The 24,310-nt window shown below is 36.7% G+C and overlaps 1 non-coding gene and 1 pseudogene across 1 annotated transcript; both read right to left on the bottom strand.

Moving 5' to 3' along the window:
• Positions 1 to 14,601: 14,601 nt before the first annotated feature.
• Positions 14,602 to 24,310, bottom strand: part of LOC100431222 (putative ankyrin repeat domain-containing protein 30B-like) — a 28,233-nt pseudogene continuing 18,524 nt past the window's right edge.
• On the bottom strand, positions 19,380 to 19,486 carry LOC129052799 (U6 spliceosomal RNA). Its single transcript, XR_008517945.1, has one exon. It is a non-coding gene; the product is annotated as a U6 spliceosomal RNA (small nuclear RNA).

Here is a 24,310-nt window from a genome sequence, read left to right as displayed (position 1 = left end):
GCAGCATTATCATAATTTTGAATAATACATACTAAATCGAAGGGATATTAAAAGTAATATTGATGAAATAAAATTAGAAATATAAAAATTTTACCAGCGATTGATTGACCTGGTTCAAATTACTTCTTACAGTCTTCAATTCCGTATTTTGTATATTCGGAGAGCAAGTTCAAGTTGCTTCACTTCTAACTTTTTCTTTTGTTGCTCTTCGATTTTTCCTGATTCTTCCCTAATTTTTTCATTTAATATATTGACATTTCTTCTCTTCTCTTCTTGGTTTAAAGTCAATCTGCCACTAAATATACTTATCTTAAAATTCATTTTGTTAGAAAATAGAATTCACTTTGAGATCTACTTCTTCCTATATTCGTTTATTATTCCAATAAAATTCCTATATTATTGAATATATTTTTCCTTTCTAGTTCTGAGGTATTTAATTTATTACTGAACTCTCTTCCAAATGATACACTTACTTGAAAAATAGTGACAAAAGAACATCTTCCAGTTAGACAGGTTCTGTTACTAGTAACTTCAACAACTGTTATGGAAAAGAATACTGGAAGCTATCCAGTAAAGTTATAAGTTGAAAATTATTATTTTAAAAATATAACAGTCAAAATTACTCCTCAATGAGGACAGATCATTTAGAGTTAACTAATTAAAATGACATTACTTTTTATAAACAAGTTTACATATTCAGTAGACATAAATATTCATCTTTATAAAATAAGGCAAGTATCCTTAAAAATAATTATAATATTAAAATCTGAGACTAGGATGAAGAATCTAATATCTGTTATCCCATATATCTTTTGCTTCTTTTTTTAGTAATACTTTGAATGTATCTTGTTGATTATTATATATTTTATCAACAAATTTTAAATCTCTTTTAGAATAAGACAGAATATAATATTTAATTAAAAAATAAAAATAATAAGTATTTTAAATATAGAACTCTGAATTAATTTTATTTATGTAGGAGAGAGAGAGATGTTGAATATACTAGTCATGAATTATTCTATATTTTTCTTTATACTCCATGCATATTAAGATTACAAGTGTATAATTAAAGGAAAATGATTATTGGGGGTAAAGGAATGGCCGTTTCACACTCTCTTTGTTGAACTATAAATGAATATACATTTTCTTGAGAACAATTTAGAAGTAATGAACAAAGAGCTTCTTAAAAACTTCCTATAATTTAACCAAATACTTTTATATTGAAGAATTTATTCCAAGTCAATAATTAGAATGGTAGAAAAAGATTTACATGCAGTTATGCCTTGCAGCACTTATTATAAGACAAAAAAATGAAAAAATTAATTTGTTAAGTAAATAATGGGGTTTCCAAATAATGGCCTTCTATGTAGCCATTAAAATTGTGATTTAAATAAATATGTATTTAATTATCAGGAGATGTATTCACAGTTAAGAACTTGTGTTATTTAAATGAATTTGACACTCTACAAGACAGAGATTTCTTTCTCCAGTTAAACCTCAGAAGGTAAGTCAGCTAGTACAAAAAGTATCCTATATACTAGTATGTCATGCCTCACACTGCAGAGCTCTTGTTCTCTTTTAACTTTTTGATTCCCTATGATTTCATTTCTTTTGCTTCTGATAGTTTGTTTTGTAGTACATGAAGCTTATTGTTCATTTGTTTCATTTTTGCTGTAAGTTGTTCACAGGGATTTTTTTTTCTTTTTTCTTTTTTTTTTGACAGAGTCTCGCTCTGTTGCCTAGGCTGGAGTGCAGTGGCACGATCTCCACACACTGCAAGCTCTGCCTCCTGGGTTCACGCCATTCTCCTGCCTCAGCCTCCCGAGTAGCTGGGACTACAGGCACCCGCCACCACGCCTGGCTAATTTTTTTTTTTTTTGTATTTTTAGTAGAGACGGGGTTTCACTGTGTTGGCCAGGATGGTCTTGATCTCCTGACCTCATGATCTGCCCACCTTGGCCTCCCAAAGTGATGGGATTACAGGTGTGAGCCACAGTGTCTGGCCCACAGGGATATTTTTTAAGTTCCCTTGCTCTTTCACAAGAAAGACTGCATCTGACATTTTTGATAGGCTAGTTGAATCTGTCTCAAGGGAGGAGATAGAAATAAAACATATTAGTACTTTTGGGATATAAAGAACTGCATATTTTAACAATCACTAATTCATACACTGAACAAATATATATTGATTGCCTACCACGTGGAAGGCATTATACTAAGCTCTGCAGATTAAACAGAAAAAAACAAAAACCTCTGCCCTTGTTTAACTTAAAATGTGCTAAAAGACAAAGCCCCAGAAAAGTGACAGTTATAAATTCAGATAGATACTGTAAGAAAACAGATTGCTAAGAATTAGATCTACACTAGGCTCATGGAAAATTCCCCCAAGGAATGTACAGCTACACTGAGGAATGAATAATGAAAAGGAAGCAGTTGAGTGAACAGGGAAGGAAAGTATTTTAGCCAGTCTGTGGCAGGTACTGAAACTCTAGAGTAGTCTGCCTCTAGCCAAGACAGAGCAACAGGTATGATTTTTCTTCTTAGCTAAAATAATTAAAATCAAAACACACAAAATACATTAAACAATTTTTCAGACACTAGACATTAGGCAAAGAAGATAATAATCCCTGAAAAACAGAAAAAAAAAGAAAAAAAAACGAAAGAAAGCAAACCTTATGAATGTTTCAGCTTTCTGCCTTGACAGAGATTCGGAGACATGACACAGGAAGAAAAAACTGAGGTGGGATCTACCAGACTCTCTTGGTTACAATGATGAAGCTTAGAGTCTGGTAAAACCAAAGCAGACAGATATTACAGAAGAAACACTGAGGAGGAGAGAGAGATACAGAAGCAACGGAAAGAAACCCCCTTGTCAGTATTTAGCAAAATTTTGAAAATTGCATGTGAGCTAGAAAACTACCTAAGAACAAACCGGGTGGGGGTGGGGGGTGGTTTATAAAATTAGAGGAAATCACACCTGATGCTCACACAGTGCCAAGAAGAGTGTCTATTTTTATAGATTTGCCTGGGAAAACTCAGACTTCACAGCAAAATGAATATTCAGAAAGGCCTTGCCTCAGGTATGGGGAGTTACCTTATACCATAAAAAGAAAAATGAAAAGGATCAAGCTGTTTATAAGTAACTCAACTCTATTCTACTATAAAAATCAAGAAGATAAGTAAAGCAATAGAAGATACTTTTAAAAACCAAATTGCACTTGTAGAGATACAAGTTACAATGCTGGAGATGAAAGCTGCACTGGGTAGATATGAGCATGGAGTAATTCGCCATCACGAAAGAAAAGATTCACAAATTTGAGACACTAGTGAACTATGAGCAAACTTCCAGCAGGTAATATATAAGTCCCCAAAGAGGTAGGAGGAGAGCCAGAATAAAAAATCTGAGGAAAAATCGGCTAAATATGTTCTAAACTTAGTGAAAGCCATAATCCCACAGATCTAGGCTGGGATCTGGCTGATAGAAAAGAAATGAAAATATGATTGTAATTTCTTATACCATCTATGATATGATATAATATTACTTGAAGGTAGATTGCGATGAGGTAAATTCATACACTATAAATCCTAAAGCAACTACTAAGACAGCAAAGAGTTATACCTAATATCAAATAAACTTATACCAAAAAAGATATGACTAAATCATAAAGAAATATAAAACTAGATTAATTACCAAAAAAGTTATGCATATACAGATATGTAACTAAATCATAAAAATTACTAAACTAGTCTGAAGGAAGCAGAAAAAGGAAAAAAGCAAAGCAAAGAAGATCTGGGACTAATAGAAATCAAACAGTGTGATGACAGACAATTCTAATCATATCAGTAATTATATTATAAATTAAACTGGTCTACAAACCTCTTCTCAAAGGCAGATTGTCAGAATGGATAAAAAAGCAAGTTCTACCTGTATAGTGCGTATAAGAAATAAACTTTAAATATAAAGACAAAAATTGGTTAAAAGATGAAACAAGATATACCACACTAACACTTGACAAAAGAAGGCTGAGGAAGAGTGGTTGTATTAATACCAAAGTACATTTCATAGCAAAAATATTACCAGCAATAAACAAGGTCATTTTATAGTGACAAATTGTTCAATTAATCAAGAAAATGTAACAGTCCTAAATGTTTATGTACATAATAACATAAATGTTTCAAAATACATGATACAACAATTGATAGAACTGCAAAAGAAATAGACAAATTCCCAAGTATAGTGTAAAATTTCTAAACCCCTTACTCAAGTGGTATAATAAGGAGGAAGAAAATTCCGGAAAAATGTTGGCATGTGTACTCACCAGTCTAGACATTTTCCCACTCCATGTGTATGTATGCTGCTTTAGTTACAAAAAGTTAGGTAGGATCTTGGGTGATTTCTTCTTGGATACAAGAAATATCAACCACATCAACAGTATACCTAACAACTCTAAAATAATTCTTTTGAACAGATTACCACTGAAGAAATTGTAAGTTAAACCCAGTAGGCTTTTCAGTAATTTTACTGCTTGAAATTCTCACATTTAAAGGAAATTTGCAACATCACTTTCTCAGACTCCTCTCCTACATTTCTTTAACCACTGCTCAGTCTCCTTTACCAAGTCCTTTGACTCTTGTGAAATGTTGATATTCCCAGGGTTTTGTCAATGGCTTTCTTTTTATTCTACATCTTCTGCCTCATGAATAAGCTCATTGAGATCTATGGCTTTGCCTAATAATTATAATAAAAGTTTTCTAAGCCTGCATCTTCAACCAGAGTTCTATCTCCAGCTAGAAAGGCATATAATCCAATTACCTACCGAAAGTATCCCACATGAATGTTTCATTCAACTCAATATGTAAAGAAAACTGTTGGTCTGTCCCATGACTGTTTGCACTTCTCTGTTAACCTGACAAATTCCTACTCCTTCCCCATGAGCATTGTAAATGCTTGTGCACAATCTGAAAACTTATGAATGACCTGAGATTGTATCTGTCCCCTAGCTTTTTAAACTCAATTATCACTAAGCCATATTAACTGCACCTCTTTTCTGCCTTTGCTTTATCTTTCCAGTGTCACTGGAAATACAAACTTATTTATTTTATGTTTATATTTCCTAGTTAAACATGTCCCCTTAACTGATGGCTTTCACAGGGAAAAAGAAACCCTACAAATTACTGTTCTTATTTTTTAAGATAAAAAATTAATCAAAATAAAATAATGCCAAAGAAGGACCTACGTGTTTAAATGTGTAAATTGAGCTTCTGAACTTGATTCATTTTACCCTTGATGGATCAAACATTCATAATAGATTGATACTAGGCCACAGATTGGTTACAAAAAAAAAAAAAAGACTATCGCATGAACTACCACAAAAGATTCATCTTTAAATCTTTTTATGTGCTTATCCTCCATCTATCTTCTATATGAAGCACCAGAAACTATAGGCCACAGGCCAAATTCAGCTTACTAAATGGTTTTTTATACAAACTTTTATTGGAGAACAATCAAACCTCTTTGCCCATACATGTTATCTATAACTCTTTTCACCCTACAATGGCAGAGTTGAATAGCTGTAATAGAGACCACATGGCCCAGCATATTTGCTATCTGGCACTTTACAGGAAAAGTTTGCCAATCTCTGCTTTATACCATGACCAGAATGACCTGATACTGAAATCTAATCTTATGACTCCCCTGCTCAAACTTTTCCACTAAATTCCTGCAGAAAACATTGCTGGCTTCCTATGCATAGTCATTATTTATTCTTTACTGCTGCAGAAACACAAGTTCATTTAGGTATTTATTATTCCATTACCCCCATCTAATCTTAAAAGAAAAATCATTATTCTAAGCTAATCACAGCAATTACATTTGCTTTCCTAGTGATTGGTATAGAAATAAGCATGTGGTATAATCCAGCCAATAAAATGTTACAGGAAGATTACTGCAAGCTTCCAAGTTTTCTTCCTATTTTTTAAAAAAATGTGAACAAAAGCAGCCCTCCCAGCCTTCAGATATTGTCTTGAGATAGCATGATGATTTGAGCTGTTGCTAATTAGCCAGCCAAGAAAGGAGACATGAACAAAACACTGCCAATATCACAACTAATAATGAGGAGGGGAGTGAGATCCTATAATATCCCTGTACCACCAACACAACTTTGGTTTCTATGGTTTTAGCAATTGTTAGTTGGTTCATCTAATATTTACAGCCAGAAGTATTCTGGGAATTTTTCCAGGACCTACAGAATAAAATCTACTCATTTCTACACTATTAAAATGTGTTGCCTAAGCTTGCATTATCTAGACATTCAAGCCATTCCCGACTAATCCCATACCACACTATTTCCACTAGGGAACCCAAAGTGTCAATAAACTCTACAAAGCTCACTCAAGCATCTTACCATTTGTACTTTCTTTCTTAGCTTTTTTTTTTTTTTTTTTTTTGTAGGACATGTGATCATCTTAGATGTTCCTTCTTCCAAAACTTAAATTTTATTAGATGTTACTCCTGCCACGCATTCAGTCTTTACAGATGTTTCTTCTTCCTCCCGTGTGGTCTTCGTAGGTCTTTCTTGTGGCCATGCAAATTTCTCAGATGTTTCTTTCACAGGCCTTGTAATTTTCCTAGGTGTTTCTCCTGCTGACTGTTCAATCTTTCCAGATATTGCTTTCCCTAAACATTGAACTTCGTCAGATGTTCCCTCCACCAAGCATGCAGCTTCGTGTTGGAAATAACTTTTTGGTGCCACAAAGAAGAGTTAGCACTCCAGCAACAAGTTAACACTCCAGCAAGGCAAATTTACTTCTATAGAAGGGTGAGTCTTGTGGATGGAGCAATGGCAAGAGCACACTGTATAAGAGAGGGGAAAGGGTTCTCATTCCTAATGCAGCTAGTCCCTACTGCTGTGTCTTTCTGCTATTGGCTAGGATTGGACCACACACTCTAAGCTAATTTTGACTGGCTACTTCAAAGAGGACAAGGGTGCAAGCCAGAGTGGTGGGGTGGGTAGTTTCTGCAGGAAACACAGGGCAGGTGACTAAGAATGACTAAGGACAGAGCAGGTGACTAAGAATGACTAAGGACAGAGTAGGTGATAGGGACTAGAAGGGGGTCATTTACTGAAACTAGGGGCAAGGAGGCATAAAGGATGAGGAAGTTAAACTTTAAAATGGAGAACAAAGAACAGAGAAGCTGAACATACTGACATATTGGTTCTTTGAAGAGGAACTCAGAACCCACTGTACTTAACAATCTTCCCTCTCTTGAATTTTAAAGGACATTAACAGGCTATTCACTGTATTCTACAATTCCCTCTTTCAATTTTTATAGCCCTTCCTCTTCAAACCTTTTTAACATGTCTTGGCTTTTTTTTTTCAATTTGATCCTGTAAAAGAAAAAGTCTATCTAAATAAGGTGGAGAACAGCTAAGGGAGGTTTTAGAAAGTGTTGTTTCTATAAGCCTTTGCACTAGCCCATGGATGCATGGTATGACACAACACCCAACAAGAATGAGTACACCCGTTACTGCTGCAAGAGAAGTAAGAATTGAGGCTATGATTTCTTTCCATTTTCTGAACCACCTTTCTAGCCATCTTGAGAAAGGGTTATTGGCTCCAGAAGTTTTAGCTAATTCATTGGATAAAGTGGTAAGTCCTTGTAGGCCCCTTGTTATGCTCCCATTGGGGACAATGTTGTTTGCCCCCAAAGGATAAAGGTACAACACTGAGTTTTAATCATAACACAAACACCACCTTTTTCAGCTAATATCATATCTAGGGCCATTCTGTTTTCTGAGGCCATCTGGCTAGTGGGCCTCAATTGTTCTGCTATTCCTTTGACAACATCCCTGGTGTAATTAATAAACCACTGTTGATTACTGTAGATGTAATTTATCCAATCTACATTTTTGTTGTCATCCAACAAAATATCGAGTCAAATCCTGTAGCTATTTGATCTTGGGCTTAAATGTATCTGGTACTCCTCATGGGATTCCAATAGCATCTAAATAAATGTGGGAGTCAAAAGACCCATAAGGGACTTCCCTTGCTTTACGATGTTGTGTTTTCCCTTTTTCTGGTTGATGAAATGCCAGAGTGAAAAGTATAGCCAACTGGACTAGAGCATGAGGGGTGCTCCAGTTACTTGGCAGAGTGTCCAGTAAATGTCCACCACAATACTACCATACATCTGCTCAGGGGTGTATAAGGGCTGACTGATTGGTAAGTTCTTAGAAAGTCTTAAGCTTACTGCATCCTTTTAGGTCTCCAAGCAATGCTAAGTTTCCTCCTTGTTGTGAGAGACATGAAGTGAACTTAGTGTCAGGAGACAGAAGCTGGATGGCCCTTGGGGGCTGACCTGCAGAGTGTTGAACTTTGGGATATAGCAGAGAGAGAGATTGACACGACTTGTTACCCCAGGCTGTGGAACCCTGGAAAAGAGCTACCATACAGCCCATGCCTGGTTGACTGAAGGACCATCCTAGTGGAAAGGGGACAATCTGGGCCTCTGGTCTGCCGTGCGCACAAGCATAACAATTGCTTTTGTTTAAAGTGCAAACGGAATATTTGATCCATTCCAACCAGGCAATCACATCTTGATATCCTGTCTCAGTTGCCAAAGTTTGTTTTAGGTCTTTAACTTCTACAATAGTTACCTTGGTCTTGCCATTAGATGGAGGAGGAACAACAGTTTCATTGTGAGAGTTTTTGGAAGAAGACTTAGGGAAGCTGTAGGCAGTAGGGGAGCAATGAAGCATATTTCAAAAGATCCAATAGGTCTGTTTCTGAAAACTCAGCCCCCATATCATAAAACCAGCTTAAAGAAGGGAATTGGCTTAGAGAAGGGAAAGAACTTTGAGGGTTTGAAATAATAACCTGTATTGGGTTGCACTAGTTTATCTGAAAGTTAGGGGGAGCTACATCTTTAGCAAAATGAATGTATGGTTTTAGGAATTACAACTACTGGTTGGGGCAGTCCATCCTTGCTCTCACTTGCACGTAGTTGGACCAACTACGTCATAAAAGCTCTGTGTCAAGGGGGCAAGATTCCCAGTTGATACTGGGGGATTCATTGAAACTTTCCCAAACTAAATGATCCAAATTCACTAATGTCCAGTCTGAGGAGAGCCAGGAAGTACAGAGGTACTTTTCTGAAGTGGAGAGCTGTCTTTGACTTGACAACTCTCCACAAGGTATAACAAGGCAAGCATCAAATATAATAGTTTGAGGCAAAATGTGTTCCATTGTCTGAGTCAATGGTTTCTATTAGTGTAAACCTGGGCACTATATTTTCAATTAAGGCCTTAACTACATTATTGGCCATCACATTTGAAAAGGGAATAGCTTTGACCCAGTGAGTAAGGTGATCTACTATCACTGGTAAATATTTTAGATGACCTATTGGAGGCATCTCTGTGTAATCAATCTGGATACTTTAACTCTGGACTCCTTCTCTCAAGGGGTAATCTTTCTATAATTTGTTTATTAGTTTTCTTACATACTAAGCAACTGTCTGTAACCTGTTTGGCCAGAGTATAAATTCCTATACACCTAAAAACTTTCAGAAGTGTGTCACACATGGCTTGGGACCCCCAGTGGGTCCCTTGATACAGTTGGGACAAGTTTCCCCTCATAAGGGGTTTGAACAACATTTCCCTCTGTTCTGGCAATATCCATTTTTCTTCTGAATTCTCTTTAGCACCTATTTTTATTAGTTTCTCTTTTCAGAGGAAGAGAAAATGGAGATTATGGTAGGAGGAAAGAAAGACTTTTCTGGTATCTGGGGACATGGACAATCACTATTTCTTCTGGCAACTGAAGGTTATTCAATAGTTGGGTGATTAGCTCCTTATGAACAAGATCTTGACGTTTCCTATTAAAGAGATCTCGTTCAGTCCAAATTTTTCCAAATGTATGAGCCACTCCAAAGGTGTACTTAGAATTGGTATAGATGGCTCCTTCCTGGTTCTGCAAGTACTTTAAGGCTCAGCTGAGTGCAAACAGCTCACAAGTTTGGGCAGACCAATTCTTAGGCAATTTTCCTGCCTCAATTTATTCAAGAATTTCTCCATCAATTACTGAATACCCATTGCATCTTTTTGCCTCAATCACCTGGGAGGAACCATCTATAAATAAGTGTCATCCCATACAGAAGGCAGTTTCTCCTAGGTCTTGTCAGACCTTTGTATGGTAATCAGTTAAATCTAAATATGTGTGCTATCTCTTTAGATTTGGATCCCCTGTTAGGAAAACTGCTGGGTTAAGGGAATTATCAGTGGTTAACATTAAATCATCTTTTTCTAACAGAATAGTCTCATACTTCAAGATTCTTGAGTCAGTAAGCCACCTACCTGCTTTCTGGTTTACTATAGTTCTAACTTGATGGGGCGTTCTTACTGTCAATTTTCCTCCAAAGGTTAACTTCCTGCTTTCTTTGACCATTAGTGCTGTAGCCACAATGGATTGGATGCACTGAGACCACCCACAAGTAACTGGATCTAAGACTTTTGACAGGAAGGCCACCATAGGCTGCCGAGGGGCTCTGTGTTCTTAAATGAGCACTCCTAAAGCTACCCCATTATCCATGTTGACAAAAATGTGGAATGGTTTTTCTAGGGAAGGTAAGGCTAAGACAGGAGCAGTTATAAGCCTTTTTTTCAGCTCTTCAACCTGATCAACTTCCTCAGAATTCCACAGGAGATGGTCAGTCTTCCCCCGGGCAAGTTTTGGATATAGAAGTTTACTGTTTAGTGCATGTGAGTTAATCCATAAGCAGCAGTATCCAACTAACCCTAAAAATTTCCTGAGTTCTTGTTTAAGTTTGAGGTAAGGGTAGGGATACGATTCCCTCAACTCGTTCAGGCCCTACTCTTCACTTCTCTGCATTTATCAAGTGGTCTAAATATTTAATTTCAGGTTCTACATACTGAAGCTTTCCCTTTGAGACTCATAACCCGTCAAACTGCAGATGGTTTAGAATATGTGTAGAGAAGCCAGCTACCTTCTCTATATCTTCACCAGATATAAGAATATCATCAACATATTGGAGCAGGCATATTTGTTTGGGATGATAACTTTTTCTAATACTTGTTCTAAAATTTGACTGAAAAGGTTAGGGGAGTCTGTGAACCCTTGGGGTAAGACTATCCATCGATATTGTTGTTTCCATCCTGAATGGGGATCCTCCCACTCAAAAGCAAATATATCTTGCCTATCTCCATCCAAGCAACATGCCCAGAAAGCATCCTTCAAATCTATTACAGTAAACCATTGATTATTATATGGAATCTTGCTGAGAATGGTGTAAGAATCAAGGACAATGGGGTGGGTAGTTTGGACTATTTGGTTAATAGCCCTAAGGTCTTGCACCAGCCGGTATGACCCATCTGATTTCTTGAGTGGCAATATTGTGGTGTTATAAGGGTACATACAGGGCTCAAGAAGCCCATCTTTAATAAGAGCTTCAGTTATAGATTTCAACCCTATCCTGCCCTCTAGGGGAATGGGGTATTGTTTCCTCCTTACTACTTCCCTGGGGATTTTTAGCTTGATCTGGTTGGAGGGACTCAGAGTTTCCCTCAGTTTCCTTCTTTGGATCAGACATTAGGATTAATATATTTTTCATCTGCAGTGGTGAGTATTAATGAGGTGAGGAATCCTCTTGGGCTGAGTTGCAGGCCTATGCCTAACTTCAACATTAAATCCCTCCCTAGTAAATTAGTCCCTGCTTTAGGGATTAACAAAAACTGAATATGAGCTGATTGAGCCTGGTATCTGACTTCTGTGTTTTCTAAAATTTTTCCTTTAAATCCTTCTCCCTTTACCCCACAAACCAAAAGTTCCTCTGAAGAGCAGGCAATATTAGATGGGGGGAAAACAAACAGAGGATTGAGCCACTCCTGAATTGACTAAAAAGGCTATAAACTCATGCTTAGGTCCCACTTCTAGACTTATCAAGGGCTCATGGTGGGACTCAAGATAAAAGAGAAAGAACCCCTGACCCCATTATTCTTCCTCAAAAGCCATGAGTGGAAGGGCCTCTTTTTCCTTTTCTAATTTGGGACATTCTCTCTTGAAGTGGCCTGTTCTTCCACATTTGTAGTGCCTAACTTGCCCTTCCCCACTCTCATTTCTGGGATTCTTTGATTTTGCTCCCCCATACTATTTAGAGGGCCTGGTAGACCAGAGCCTTGATCCTCCCAATGGAGACTTGGGTCATTTAAAGGAGGGTTTGGAACCTTTATAGTTTCTGGCCCACTGGAAGCTCTGTTTAAGGGTACATGGGTTTGGAGTCATCTGTTGGAAGGTCAATAACATAAGTTTTGTCTTTTGTTTTTGCTTTTCTTCATCTCTCTTCACAGATACTTTTTGAGTCTCTCTGAGAAGTTCACTTGAGGTCAGTTTTCCCAATCTTCTAATTTTTGTAACTTTTTTGAAATATCTGGACAACGTTGGCCAGGCACGGTGGCTTATGCCTGTAATCCCAGCACTTTGGGAGGCCGAGGTGGGTGGATCACGAGGTCAGGAGATTGAGACCATCCTGGTTAACACGGAGAAACCCCGTCTCTACTAAAAATACAAAAAAAATTGCTGGGCATGGTGGTGGGCACCTGTAGTCCCAGCTACTAGGGAGGCTAAGGCAGGAGAATGGAGCAAACCCAGGAGGTGGAGCTTGCAGTGAATCAAGATCACATCATTGCACTCCAGCCTGTGTGGCAGAGAGAGACTCCATCTCAAAAAATAAAAAGAAATATCTGGACAACTTTTAGTGACAAAATGGAGCTTTAACATTCCCTGTCCCAGGGGATTTTCCAAATTTAGGCCTGCATATTTTCTCATTTGCTCCTTTAGTCTGTCTAAGAATTTCATAGTCCACTCATCTCTCTCCTGTTGTATATCAAATGCTTTAGAGAGATTTTGAGTTTGGGGTACTGATTCCCTAGTTTCTTTCATTATCATTTCCCTTATGTCTTGCATGTTTTCTTGGTGAGCTGCATTATTATTATCCTACCGGGGATCTTGGGCAGGGAATTTTTGGTCTGTGGTAGGAACGTTTTGACAAGGAGGGTGTTCATATTCCCAAATTACCATAGCAGCCCTATGGATCAGATCATGCTTCTTTCCTCCTCTGAAAAGAGGATGGCTAGAATGGACATAAACTCTACCCAAGTGTATAACTGAGGCCCCAAGAATTGATCAACCTGATCTGCCACCTCATAAGGGTCATCTAACAATGGCTTAATTTCCTTTTTCAAACTTCAGACTTCTGAACTGGTCAAGGGAGCATTCTCAAATACAATGGCTCCTCCTCCTTGTGGCATGTCTTTTAAGGGGAAGAGAGTTGGGGCTGACTCCTTAGGTGTGGATGGAAAAGGGAAGTTCTGAATGTCCTTTTTACATTGCTGTACCTCATGTTGGAGTCCCTTTAGGGAGAGGTATTTAGGCTGACAGGGGACAGGCTCATAGGATGATAACTCCCAAGAATTAGAGTTGTAAGGAGGAGGAACAGTGTGAGCAGGAGAAGGATCTGGGGTGGGACCTGGGGTGGCAGCAGCTGCCCGAGGGGAAGGGTCAGAGACACTGAGCAGGGCAAAGTGGTATAGGGGATCCCATGTGCTGGCTTTGGGTGTGGGAGTCAGCTCATCTGACTTTTCAATTTGAGATGCTGGATCGGGTTGTTCCCTAGTTGTCTTTAAGTGAATAAAGACAGGTCCCTGTCTCCAACAAAAAGCATAGTCTAGTTCTTCTTGAGAAACCAGATTTTTATCATTAACATATTGAATTAGAAGTTGACACATTACATTCTCATTCAACCCAAACTTTGGCCAGAAGATTGAGGGATTGAAAATGGGACCTTGGGTCCAAATGAAACAGCAGTATTTTATCTTCTAATGCTTTTTCTTATGTTTAGTCCTCTCATTATCCTTCCAATATTTTAACATGAGACCCAGGGGACTATCAGGGGGCATGTCTTTGTTACTATCCTCTTCTTTTTTGCTCCCTGTCTTACTTGGGGCTTTTCCCATGTTATGTCCTGGTAAGGCTCAATCCCATATGCTAGAGATTTCTTCCCTAGCCTTTAGCCCCACCTGCTGGAGGCTCCTTGCACCCTTCTTTCGCTTCATACACTCTGGCTGCTTCCCTCCCAGGAATTTTAGGTCCCTCTTAGCATTGGCATCATGGTATAAACCCCACAGCAAGATCTGCCCTGAGCCCTATGAGGATACAGTGAATTCCTCTTCAAAGGTTTTTTATTCAAATAAAAAACCGCAGATAGGACCCACTCACTCCTCACAGAAATAATGCTTAGTATCATCCACACAAACAGCACCACAAGCAGTAGTGCTTGTGATCATTCACACACCCGTTCAACCTCCAGAATCCCGACCACCAAGGAAATACTTTGTCACCCCTGTGACATTTCTTACCTCGGTCTGTGCACAGTTACCTGGTCACCACGGTATGTGAAGATTCTTTCCCCAAAGTTACTGGCTTGTTTCTTTCCACATTGCTGAGAGCCTGGTTTATTAATCATTTATTAATTGAGTCTTGATTCCTTACCTTTATGGCCACTGCAACGAGGCAGCGGGGTGTGCCTTCTCACGGGGGAGGACTGGAGCCTCCCCCAGAGGAGAATGGGAATGCTGGGTGGGCCCCTAAATTTGTGGAAAATAAATTTTTGGTGCTGCAAAGAACAGTCAGCACTCCAGCAACAAGTTTTTTCAGCAAGGCAAATTTACTTCTATGGAAGAGTGGTCTTGCAGATGGAGCAATGGCAAGATCACACCTGACAAGGGACGGGAAAGTGTTCTTATTCCTAACGCAGGTAGTCCCTACTGTTGTGTCTTTTCCCTATTGGATAGGGTTGGACTGCACACTCTAAGCTAATTCAGATTGGCTGTTTCAAAGAGGGCAGGGGTATGAGCTGGAGTGGCAGGGTGAGTAGTTTCAGCAGGAAAGACAGTTACAGAGCAGGTGTCTAAGGATGACTAGGACAGAGCAGGTGATTAAGAATGACTAAAGACAAAGCAGGTGTTAGAGGCTAGAAGGGGGTTGTTTAATGAAACTAGGGGCAAGGAGGCATAACGAACGAGGAAGTTAAACTTTAAAACGGAGAACAAAGAACAGAGAAGCTGAACATACTGACATATTTGTTCTTTGATGAGGAACTCAGAACTCATTGTACTTAATCTTACCCCTCTTGAATTTTAAAGGATGTTTACAGGCTAAAATCTTTGAAAAGGAATTGACTGTATCCTATTCGTCAGGTGTTCTTTCCACCAAGCTTTCAGCCGTGTCAGGTGTTCTTTCCGCCAAGGGTGCAGCCTCGTCAGGTGTTCCTTCAGATGTTCCTTCTGCCAAACACACAGTCTGGTTAAATTTTCCTTCTGCTAAATATCATCCTTCTGACTCTTTACCTGGAAAACTTCTACTCATTCAGCTTGCTTTCCTTAAATACTACCAAAATTTGTTTTCTCCTTTTTTTTTTTTTTTTTTTTGAGACAAGAGCCTCGCTCTGTCGCCCAGGCTGGAGTGCAGTGGCACGATCTCAGCAGATCACTGCAACCTCCGCCTCCTGAGTTTATGAAATTCTCCCACCTCAGTCTCCCATGTAGCTGGGATTACATATGCACGCCACCCAGGCCCAGCTAATTTTTTGTATTTAGTAGAGATGGGATTTCACCATGTTAGTCAGGGTGGTCCCAAACTCCTGAGCTCAAGCAATCTGCCTGCCTTGGCCTTCCAAAGTGCTAGGATTATAGGAGTGAGCCACTGCTCCTGGACACTACCAAACTTTTTAAAGCTTTAATTCTTCACATTGAATATAAAATGTCTGACACATACTGAATATGGTAATGACATAATAAGTGATAATTATAAGCTCCCAAAGGGGTTCTGGCACAGAATAAGCACTAAATAAAGTAGTAAATAATAAAAAAGATGATAATAACAAGAAAAATGCTTAGTTCCTTAATAAAGTAGTAAATAATAAAAAAATGACAATGATAATAACAAGAAAGATGCTTGGTACCTTAAAGATACCTGACAGTTATTTGTTAAGTGGACAAGTGGATAAATAAATAAAAAAACATAGTTAGGAAATTCTGTTGGGAAAATGCAGAAACTCAACAGAGACAGCTCTAATGTATTATGAGCACTTTAAAGACCCAGACTATGTGTATTCCATCTTGGTCTCCTGCAACTTGCAAAATCTAACTTAAAGAAGTCCTTTAATAAATATGTAATAAATTAAAGATGTGCTCATACAGTTCATATTGTACAATGTATTATGTCACATTTAGGTATCACAGTAGCACTTTTGTTACTGTGAAAATTTTTTCCACTTTTATTATAATTTGTTGAGCCTAGAGTTGAGCTAGTTGAATATTTATTATGATAATATTTTGGCTAGTAGGAACAGAGTATCTTGTTGTAACAAAATTACTATTAACACACTAATTATCCAGCAGATAGAACAACACATCTTGTTCTAATGAAGTAAATATATCTTATTTGGTTTCAACTTAGAGGGAATGAAGTTGATAATAGTGAGACCTTGTTGGTACAAGACTATGTAACATAACCTGTGCTTCTCAACAAAGAATTGCTTTTCTGACTTCTGCACTCAGTAGGTATCTTTGAAAAATAATCTCCTATTGGTACTGATGCACCCTTGCTAAGTTATGTTAATTCTTATTGACATTCATTTATGGTGCAAGAAAAGTATTATTGAGTTCCAAATTCTAAAGATAGTTACTTTTTTAGTGACACAAGTCACTATGTCACCCAGTTGATCTTTGAATAAGGGTTTTCACTCTAGGAGCCCACTAATAGACAGATTTTTCTTTTCCTTTGCCACTGCAAGATACCAAGACAAATCTCTCCTCTGCCTCCTCCTTATCAGCCTACTCAACATGAAGGCAATGAGAATGAAGTCCTTTATGTATAATAATTCACTTTCATCTAATAAATAGTGAATATATTTCTTCCTCTTTATAACAGTTTCTTTTCTCCAGCTCACTTTATTCTAAGAATACAGTATATAGTACATATAAAATAGAAACTATGGGTTAATTGACTGCTTATGCGTTCACCTTTTTTCAGGCTCCAAGTCAACAGTAGAATATTAGCAGAGTTTTGGAGGAGTCAAAAGAAACAGATTTTCATATAAAGCAGATTTTCAGCTGCATGGGGTATCAGCACCCTAACTCTCATGTTGCTCAAGACTCAACTGTAATTAATTCTAATTTTCTAAATGCAAATCATTTATTGTAAAAATTAAATAAAGTCCAGAAGTTCAAGACCAGCCTGGGCAACATAAGGAGACCATGTCTCTACAATAAAGAAACAAACAAATAAATTATTTATTTGTTTATTTAACAAATAAACATTTTATATATTTGTTTATGTTTAATAAACCAACATAAATATTTGTTTATTTAACAGTTTAACTGTGTTCTTTTATAGGTTATAATATTCAAATGTTGCAGTTTTCTGTTATTAATTCCTACTTTTCATTATTAGATGTTCTATTATTTGTGGCTTGTAATTCAAGGCATCTAAGCTATTTTATAGTTTGTAATAAAATTTATTTATAAATATATTAATTCATTAAATTTGATAAGCTGATAATCCCCTATTACTGAGCTCATCAATCACACCAAGGATTATACATTTTATAACAAGCATAAATTGTTATGACAGTTGAGGAAACATACAATATATAAACTTAAAAATTGTTTTACTTATTTATTCAAAAGTATTATATAGGATATTAGGAACCACGATTAAACAAACATTTCTTCAGATAATATTTTTGAGATTATAAACCAGCTACAACTAAATTCTTAATGAATTCTGAATTATAAGCTAAAAAATTAAATCAAAGCTATGTATATATACAAACACTTACATATAGGTATATATGTAAACACATGCTACTTACACATTGCTTTTTTAATGGCTCTTTTGTGATCAACACTCCTATAATCTTATGGTAGCACCACCAAGAGTAGTTTACTGTCAGAGATCTTACCTGGATTGCTATTTTGAGAATTTTTAGATAGCTTTTGTTTATATTCCAAAAGTTGTTGATGAATGCTATGTATAAAAATGAAATAAATAAAATTACTATTTTAACACTGATATAAAAAACATTTACCAAATTTATTAAGTTCTTAGAGTATTTCAGACAATATTAGAGCTAACATCAGAACATTACTTTTTCCATAGATTTTAAGTTTGTAAGCTCTATGAACTTATTAAGCTTCTAATTAAAGAAGAAAGAAAGATAAAACACTCATGAAGTGAGGGCAGTATAACTCAGTAAATTAACTAGAGTTAGCTTGACATATGGAAAATGTCCTTAACTCAGAATAAGTCCTAGAATGGCTAGCAACAGGTATTTTTCTTGAACAAGTTGCTTCTGTTAGACTCAATGTCTTCTAAAAATGAGGATTTTAGGGCCTTATTTCACTAGGTTATTATAAAGATTTAGCAAGATAACATTTTAAAAATGCTTAAAATAAAAAGTGAAGCAAAAAAAAATTTGTTCTTGAACCTTATTGCTGAAACTATTTAAAAAGTCCCAGTATAACTCAATATATTGGCCTGGTGAAGTGGCTCATGCTTGTGATGCAAGCACTTTGGGATGCTGAGACAGGAAGATTGCTTGAGTCCAGAAGTTCAAGACCAGCCTGGGCAACATAGGGAGACCATGTCTCTACAAAAATTAAATTACAAAAAAAACAAAAACAACAACAAAAAAGCAAATGTGTTTCTTCATAGGTTATAATATTCAAATATTGCAATTTTCTGTTATTCATTCCTACTTTTGGATATTAGATGTTCTATTATTTGTGGCTTGTAATTCAGAGCATCTAAGCTATTTTATATTTTGTAATGAAATTTATTTATAAATATATTAAATCATTAAATCAGATAACCTAATTATACTCTATTACTGAGCTCATCAGTCACACCAAGGACAGAAAATAATAGATGTCAGCATCTGGCTTGGACTACTACTACTCCTTATCTACCTCCTTAAACTCTGAACCAACAAATCTTTGTTAGAATGATGCTTAGTCACTATGTCCATTTCCAGCTGCTGTGGAAGACAAAACCCTACCTTTATTTTTTGTAAGTTCCACGAAGAAGATGCAAGTTGGTATTTTCTCATTTCTGAGATCCCTACTAACAAAATATCGCACACAAGATCTTATGTGTTACCACATCTCATTTCATAGATCACCTTCCATAAATGGTTTTTTTGTATGAAAATCACAATTGCAATACTGGTTGTCACCCATTTTGCTTTGACTCACACCATTTCCTTGGAGCTAGTTAGGAAGTAGTAGCTCCTTTTGGGGACTGCAAGGAATATGTAACACTTTACAGATTTGTATGTCATCCTTGTGCAGGGACCATGCTGATCTTCTCAACGTTGTTTCAATTTTACTATATGTACCACTGAAGCCAGCACAAATCCTTACTTTTATACATGAAGACTGATCAGTGATGGATGAAGCTTAGCTCTGTTAAATCTAACCAACTTACCTGAGATTTAGTGAAGTCTATTGAATGGCTTCATGGTGATGCAGCATTTGAAAATATTTTAAAAACTCGAGGTAGAGATGTAAGTAGCATCGGAGATTTTTACTTTTAGGAAAAAAGAATCACTTGAGGGGAGAACCACAAGTTGGAACCCACTACAACTTGGGGAAGATGACATGGGATTTTAAAGAATAAGATGAGACCTTCCACTACCTACAAAATTGTGCTACACAGGATATAAAGGGCCACGGATATAGATCTGGTAACAAAGAAAAAATGGATCTCGAATTTCTTCCTGTAACATTATTTCAACCTGACTTACAGTTTCAAACTACCACAACTAATACTGGCTAGAGAAAACCGAAAAAAGCCACTCAAAGTATAACTTACTATGAACGTCTAGGCCATGTCCAGGCTAAGATGTGGGTTTCACATCAGGTTTTGTGTGTGAGGAGAAGGGTCAATTTGCTCACTATGTGTGTGGCTAAAGCTAAAAGTTCTAGCTGCCAAAGTGGGGTGCTGGTACTTTGTAAACAATGGCTGAGAATATGTACGTGAACTTTAAGAACATGTAATAACTTCGAAGTCTACACCATGAAGACTGAGGGATCTGTGTTAGTAAGGGCATCCTGGTCACAAAGGTCAATCATTACCAGACTGCAGGAGCAGTTTCAATGGCAACGACGCAGGAACAGAATCCATGGAAACAACAAAATGAAGAGAGAGGCCATTTCCCCCCCAATCCTTCTGACTTGTACAAAAAGAAAGTCTTCCTTGGACTTAGGTTCAGATTCTTATTAAAAAATTCAAGAATGAAGGTAGAGAAGACAGTCCCCAGGGGACACTGTCAGGTTTTCTGCTTCAAGTGGACATTTCGAGACCCAAATAACTAATTAGAAAAACAAAAATTGTGACATTATGTTTGTCCCGTGCATAGGGGTTATACTTCAAATCAAGTAGACAACATTAGCATCCCTAAAGCCCTAAAGTAAGGAATCCTGGAGCCATTACTCCTTCTAACTAGTCTAGCTTTTTGCCTAGTTTCTGGCTGATGAAGTGGACTAACTCACTGTCCTTCAAAAACTACCTAAACAAACTATAAAATCTCACCTAGCCTTTAAATGTAATCACTTACAGATTAAATCCACAAGCAACAGCATAACATTCTGCAGTCATTCCACACGTATCTTCAGCATAGATGTCAACATTTTGCTGAAGAACCATGCCAACTCTCTCTAATGATCCATGACATACAGCAAGCATGAGGCCTGTGCTAAAATAACAAAGAGATAACTTCATTATTAGGAACAGAACTAATTTAATATGTGCCTGTCAGTGTAGAATTAACCGTTTACATGTATTAACAAACGTTAAGTATCTTGAGTGCTCAAGTGTTTATCCTTGTAAATCATGACCAAGGCTAAAAGGAAGGGGCAAAAAGACTCATGTCTCACTGGGATATGGCATAGTAGAATTGGCTAACATATAAAGTCCACTGAGGGGCAAGAAAATATGTTCTGTTCACTAATCTAAAAGAGGCAAAGTTTTAAGTGAAGAATTGTCTATTTCCTCCTTAGTCTGATATAATATTTTGTACTTCAAAATTAGCTAGAAGTCGGACAAGTGAGAGCAATCTGAAGACTTAAAACAATATTAGGAATAATATTGTCCTAAGTAGCTGGGACTACAGGCATGTGCCACCATGCTTGGCTAATTTTTATATTTTTCACAGAGATGGGGTTTTACCATGTTGGCTAGGCTGGTCTCAAACTCCTGGCCTCAAGTGATCTACCCACCTTGGCCTCCCAAAGTGCTGGGATAACAGATGACAGCTACCATGCCCAGCAAATATTGCATTTTTTAAAAGTGTATGAAAAAGAGAAGTTAGAAAAATACTATAAAGATGTTAATCATTCAATATTGAATTATAAAGTCAACTAAAAATTCATACTTCTTAAAACTAATACAGAACCACTTTAGCTAATAGAAGATAATGCAACCAAAAACATCAGATTACAAATAAGAATCAGTCAATATAATAAAAGAAGAAAATCCTACTATATACTGTTCTTTATGTTGACCAGTCCAAATAATTGCTTTTCTTCCTAACTGATAATTTGTGTTGGTATTTTTCTGTAAAATCTAATAATTTTAAGTAAGTGTTATTAATTTAATATTTCTGACTTGAGTGTTATTACTCTAGCACACTACTCAAGTGTTTTTTAATAAAAAAAACTACTATACCATTTAAACTTATCAACTGCATTTGCATTTGCATTTTTTTGTCAGTAAAAATCCCACAGTTTGCTCACTTCTTTTCCCTATGGCCAGTAAAAGTGGTGTGTGGCCAGCCTGTAAAACAGCAAAAACAATTTGTAATTCATGAAATTACATATTTCTCAGCTGAACTGAATACCCTATATAATATCCTATGAACTTAAACAATAGAAAGTAAATCAATAGCAATCCCTTCTTTCTCACTTTTCTGTGCTTTCCCATGCACTGCACCTTCTCTTGTAAACATTCAGCCTCTGCATCACCACATTAACTCTGGTTATCTCCAAAAATCATTACATTGTAATGATTTTATTGTTTCCCATGTAAACCAAGAGCTTCTTGAGGGCAGGGGCTGTATCTTTTACCTCTATATCCTTAAACCCTAAGACATAGTAGTAAATACTTTGTCTTTTACTAAATTAGTAATCTAAATTATTACCTCTAGAACAGTGATTCTTCAACTCTATTCCAAAGAATAATTACCTTACCAGAAGCACTGTACCCCAACAGATTCCACCATCATCTATGTTCAAGAAATGTTATAAAACTGTGAATTAAATGTTCATTATTCAAGAAATGAATTGAATTTTACCTAATCCTTATTTGACAGTATATTTTTGTGGCAAATGTTAACATTTGACAAATTAGAATTTCAGGGATGCAGTTTTGAAAGCTTCCCCCCAAAAATGGAGGTTTCCTCTGGGTGATACAAACTCACTTGATTCTCTTCTATCAATGATCCCAACATTCCAGATGCCAATGTCAGGCACTCCTGCTCTAAATTGGTCACTAAGGAAGTGGCTCTAAATTAAAAGAGATTGGCTTCAAATAAACTTTGATTGCTTATTATTAAATGGTCCATGAGGTTTATCCTATTACCAGACAATAGGATTTTATCTCAGCTATTAGAAATTCCATATAAGAGGCCAGGTGAGGTGGTTCATGCCTGTAATCCCAGCACTTTGAGAGGTCAAGGTGGGCAGATCCCAAGTTCAGGAGATCGAGACCATCCTGGTCAACATGGTGAAACCCCATCTCTGCTAAAAATACAAAAAATTTAGCTGGGCATGGTGGCACATGCCTGCGTCCCAGCTACTCTGGAGGCTGAGGCAGGAGAATCACTTGAACCAGAGAGGCAGAGGTTGCAGTGAGCCAAGATCATGCCACTGCACTCCAGCCTGGTGACAGAGCGAGGCTCCATCTCAAAAAAAAAAGAAAAAAAGAAAAGCAATTCAGTATAAAAGTTTATTCTCAATTATAGTGATACTCCTAGGATCCTAATGCATATCTACTTCTTAAAATGCAATAATCCATTTTTATTCTGGTTTCTATTGTAATTGATACTATTTTTTGGCAAAATATCAGAAGTAAGAATAAAATGGCTTATTAATGAAAGTTCTAACTCATGTATAGGGATTAGCAAAATAGAAGCCACTAAATCACTTGACTTTTAAGGGACAATTCTGTGGAGAAAGATATAATATTTTCTGCAATATGCATAACCTATTCAAATATAACCATGATTAATCTAAAAAGGCTTAAAGGCCTTCTAACAGAAGATGATTATTTATGGTTTATATGAAGAAAAATCATCATTTAAAAAATATTTTAAATTCCAGACGATAACCCCATTATTAATGAATTAATGTAAAATATAAACTATATATTATAAACACCTATAAACTGCCTTCAATAACTTGAAATCTTTACCAAAACATACTATGAGAGAGGAATTGATAACTGAAATATTTACAGAGGCAAAAGAGGTAAGTTGAATAAGTGATGTAACTAGGTTGGCACAGTAGCAAACTGGAAACATGCTTTATGTAAAGCTAGAATGTCTTCATAGCATACCAAACAGTCATATGGGCTCAAGAGACACCAGATTCAATCCTTTAAGAGGAAATCCAGATTTCTGCATGTCTCCTAAATTTTACATGTTGACTCAATTTATGCAGGCAAATTTTACTTTCCTGTAGTTTTACACTAACTGGAAGGAAAAAAAAACTTCAGTGGGAAAGAATATTTGAAAAATTTTACCTTTAACAAACTCAAATATTTATCATAATGCACAGAAAAGCCATACTAATAGTTCTTGTAAAAATATTAATATTTAAAGCAAAATCCTAGACAATTAAGTTTTGTCAAACTATTTTCATAGAAAAATAGGAATGTTTGAGCTTCCAAATATAAAACAATTTACATATGTTAATGTTAAAACAAATGGATTTCACATATTTTGAAAATAACATTGGTTAACGTTTACCTTGTTCTTCTCTTCGACGTCTGCACCACAGGACAGCAATTTTGCCACCACTGACAAATTCTTAGTATAAACAGCATAATGGAGAGCTGTATTGCCATACACATCTACAATATTTGGATCAGCACCAGAATCTATGAGAATATTTTCACAAGCCTCCCTCTGGCATTGCAGAGCCTGTCAATATTAAAGCAAGAAGTAAATTATAAATTA

This window comes from Pongo abelii, chromosome 23 (assembly GCF_028885655.2).
Source record: "Pongo abelii isolate AG06213 chromosome 23, NHGRI_mPonAbe1-v2.0_pri, whole genome shotgun sequence".
Taxonomy (NCBI): domain Eukaryota; kingdom Metazoa; phylum Chordata; class Mammalia; order Primates; family Hominidae; genus Pongo; species Pongo abelii.
This window is presented reverse-complemented; position numbering and strand designations above follow the sequence as displayed.